This window comes from Lathyrus oleraceus, chromosome 4 (assembly GCF_024323335.1).
Source record: "Lathyrus oleraceus cultivar Zhongwan6 chromosome 4, CAAS_Psat_ZW6_1.0, whole genome shotgun sequence".
Taxonomy (NCBI): Eukaryota; Viridiplantae; Streptophyta; class Magnoliopsida; order Fabales; family Fabaceae; genus Lathyrus; species Lathyrus oleraceus.
Genome location: NC_066582.1, coordinates 485,374,448 through 485,378,737, shown reverse-complemented (window position 1 = coordinate 485,378,737; position 4,290 = coordinate 485,374,448).

Sequence of the window (4,290 nt, the reverse complement as noted above, 5' to 3'; positions counted from 1 at the left end):
ATTGCTTCTCGAAGTGGAAGTGTGGTTGATGTTCCATATGTTGCTCATCAGGCACTGCATGCAAATGCGCTTCCTGTGCTTGATATGTGTAAACAATGGTTGGCATAATACATGTAATCCATTGCTGGTAGAATTTGTGGGCTATCCAATGTGCATGTTTTAGTTTATTGTTGCACCAGATGTCTTGAAAGAAGGAGTTAGATCACGATCAATACTCAGAGAATCACACTCGCTTCTCAACCATGCCTCAATGAGGAAATCAAACACCCTTTGGCGTGACACCAGTATCCAAACAGAATCCTGCAGCAAATCCAAAACTCTGCAACTATCGTCGCCCACGGCAAGTGTCATCATGCGACTGTCATAGCCTTGGATCAAACGCAACCAAAGCCCTGCGAAAATCAAACCAAACCACACAACAGTCAATACCCAAACACCAAAAAAAATTAAAAGGAAATTTTGCAGGTGGTTCACAAAAGGTTGCAGTTTTGGTTTCCAAAGCAGCATTGCATTTTATCCAAGGCACGAAACCAAGTGATTACAGAGTGCCGGTTATGTTGAAGATGCAGGACTTCAAATCCGTGGCGATGAACCAGGGTCTATTGTTGGAGGACATGATGTAAAGAAGTTGGAATATCATGGTAAGATTGATGGCTTTGCAGACAAGCTTTGTACATCAAACATCAAGGGGATTAATAATGAAACTGATCTACCGGATAAAAAACAACAGATAGATCCGTTTTGCAATTGAATTTGACTACTACACAATCGAACCGAACACTGAGAAGCGATAAGTGTCTGCAGAATGGAATTGGGATTAGGTTTTGATGAAAACGATTACTTATCATGTTGTGGAAGCACCCAATTCGCCAAAGAAATGGCTTCCGTTTCTCCTTTCCCTTCCTACAACCATGCTTTTTCTGTTGCCAGACACATTTGGTCCAACACGTTGATGTCAATGGTTGGCTACTCACCATTCCATTGGTCAAACCCGACATGTCCTCCTGCAAGCATCAAACAACACATATTATATTCAAGTGAATTCGCAGCAGTGAATAGCCTTTTACCGGCGGTAAAAGTCCACAAGCAACAAAAGGGAATCAAAACATTTTCAGAAGAAGGTACAAGGTACAACTTACCTTTTTCAGAATAAGCATCAAAATGGGGTAGACAACAGAGCAGCGCAAGGGAGCGTCCTCCCAGATCGATACCCTTTTGATCTTAGTGGCCAATTCCAAACCCTAGCAGGATGAATAAAAGGGAGAACTTTCTCCTCATTGAGCGGCGGAACTGTTGATAAGACAAAAAGATCAGATAGCGGTGAGAAAGAACATAAAAAGCCTAACAAAAAATCAAAGAAAGAGGAGAGTAAAAATCTGGAAAAGAAAGAAGACACACACTAAGAGCTGACACAACAATCACTCGGATTAATCTTTGGAGAACCTAAGCGAAGCTGTGAAAGGCGTTGGTTCCGAAGGAGAAAGAGGAGTAAGGAATCCCATACTTATTCATCTGCCTTTGAAGAATCTCGATCTGGTAGTTGTTTTTCTTCTCTCTTCTTCATTATGTGGTACTTGGATTCATGTTAATACCACCGAATGTATGCGTAGCTCACTTTTTCCATGCGTGATTCACATCTCTGCATTTGATTTCTTTTGTCTTTCGTTTGGTGTTTGAGATTTGGTTTGTGATTTGGATTAATGAATTTGTGAATATCGAGTGCAAATATGTTCCCTTAATGTTGAAGTTTGGTTTGTGTTAGGAGATTTGGATTGAGTCTCTCTATGAACTATTTTTGTTTGTTATGAGTGAGAGAAGAGGGATAAATGTTTCAAGCAGAGAGGAGAGAGAATATATGGATTCGGGAGTTTTGTTTTTCATTTTCTCTTTGTGCTGACTTTTCAGCTACCTCATGGCTTGTTCTAAGTGTTTAAATGGATTTTATTTTCTCCATTCTTGTTTATTATTTTTCGGATCCATCGATATAACAGTTTTGGACTTTGTTTTGATTTTATCTTATTCTATCATGATATCCCAGAAGCCAACGCACGAGGGAGCAATGGCATTGTTACTTTAGTCATTTTCGATGCAATTAATGATGGTGGTTAGTTGTTTTCGTAGGTGCTGTAATTAGCCACTCTTTTTTTTATGGAGATAGGGTGACCCGTTGTTAATTGTAAATTTACGTGTCGGGTTTTTGTTATCGTATCCACAGGGATTGTAAGATATCACCGTCGTTCGATGGTTGTATTAATTCTAACTCAATGTAACAATAGGGTTTTGGTTGGTTGTCACGTTATCTTGCATAAAAAGGTAATAAATTGCGGTAAAAGTTATGGATTGAATAAATGAGAAATATTGCCAAAGTTAGGGTTCAATGATCACTTTGCATGTATTTGTTCGGTCAACACTCTTATAAACTCCTTTAGATGATAAATCATTTCACAAAGTCCTCCCAATATGTTTCTCTCGAACACACATTGTGAGTTTTCCCATTTTGATCCATTGTTTCTCTCGAACACAATCTATCAAAATGACAACTTTTTGGTTCAACCTTATGGTGAACAAAATCATTCGCTACTATCTCTAGCTAACAAACAAGATTGGATGAAAACCTAGGTCAAGAGTTGGTAAACATCTCTCGATCATAAACCAACACAAAGAGTTTTAAATAGAAACAAAGTTTTCATCATATATTCACCATTAAAGAGTTTACATATGAAGATCCTTACATTTACACACAAAGCTAGTAATCACCTACATCTAACCTTGACAAATGGATGACTTAGCTACTCATTTTCATGGTAGCTTGGTCGGCAAGTTTCGGAAGAAGGTTGATCAACATCCAAGTCGGATAATCGATATTGGATGGGAATCCACCTTCTTTTTGTAGAAGATGGTTACAAGATGAAGAGAAATGAAATCTAGGGCATAAAAGCTCCCCAAGAACAATGCTGTAAAAATATCTAACAAAAGTACAAAAGTGGAAAAATGCTGTAAAACTAGGTATCGTGCTCAAAAGTGGCACCTGCTACTTATAGAGTAGTACTAGGCTGTCATGCTCGCTAGGCGAGCAGAATGGCTCGCCTAGCGAGGGTCAAATTGTGGCACCAAAGGCACCTGTGCCCAGAGAAAACAGGGTCTGTTGAACTGTCATGTTCGCCTAGCGAACAAACCTTCGCCTAGCGAAGGACACGCTCCAACCTTCGCCCCAGCGAGGTTGAGAGGTTTTGCTACTGGAATGCTCGCTGGGGACTCGCTAGAGCTTCGCCTAGCGAGTGAGTGCTGGCTGCGCTTTTCACCAAAACTGAACGAACTCGCTACCACCTTCGCTAGCAGCTCGCCTAGCGAATTTATTGACATTTTACTGGAGCTTTTCTCTAGCAGCTCGCCTAGCGAGCAGGTTGATGAATGCTAGTATTCATTGGTTCCTTTGCCAATTTTCTTGTGTCTTCATTTTCAATTAGTTCATGCCTTTTTCCTGCACAATAACACACAAATCAAAGGCACCAAACTTGTTTATCAATGTAATGCATTTCATCAAAAACAAAGGTGATTTAGACAATTTAGCACGGAAATAGAGTGAAAGATGCCCACATATGATAGCTCAAATAAGCACTTTTGGGCATCTAACAACTCTCCCCAACTAGATTCTTGCTTGTCCTCAAGCAAAGTATGCCTCTTGAAGGACAAGAGGATTTGCTTTAAGAAAAAGGTTTCTCCGAAGTTGGATAAACGGCTCAAACACAAGCGAAATCCGCATATACAAGTTTCCAACGGTTCGAATAAAATAATACACAAGAACTAAAACTTAAATAGCAATGCAAAATATTTATCTATCTACAACAATACTATTCTGAATGAATCATCCTATCTCTCCTCTTCGAATAAGGAATGAAGATTTTACGCGTTTGCAACCGCGGGAATAATCTCACTCTCTAACAAACAATGAAGAAATCAAATAGATTCATACAATGTCTAACAATTAAAAATGGTACTGTGGAAGCATAAAGATCACTAAGGGCTTTTCGGTTGAAGCTTGGTTAGGTTAACAAACAAGGGTCATTTCTAAGGCCATTGAAACGAAAGTGCCGATGCAAAAGAGACATTCACAGTATTATTCACACATCTCGACTTTGTTTCATTTGTTTCTTATTTGAAACCTTCACAACACATATTCCACAACTCAATTTTTATTTTCACTATTTTCTTCCAAGCAAGCATTCATTTTCATTCTTTCTATTTTTGTTCTTTTCTTTCACATCAAATATACAAAACAGATGTTTCTTT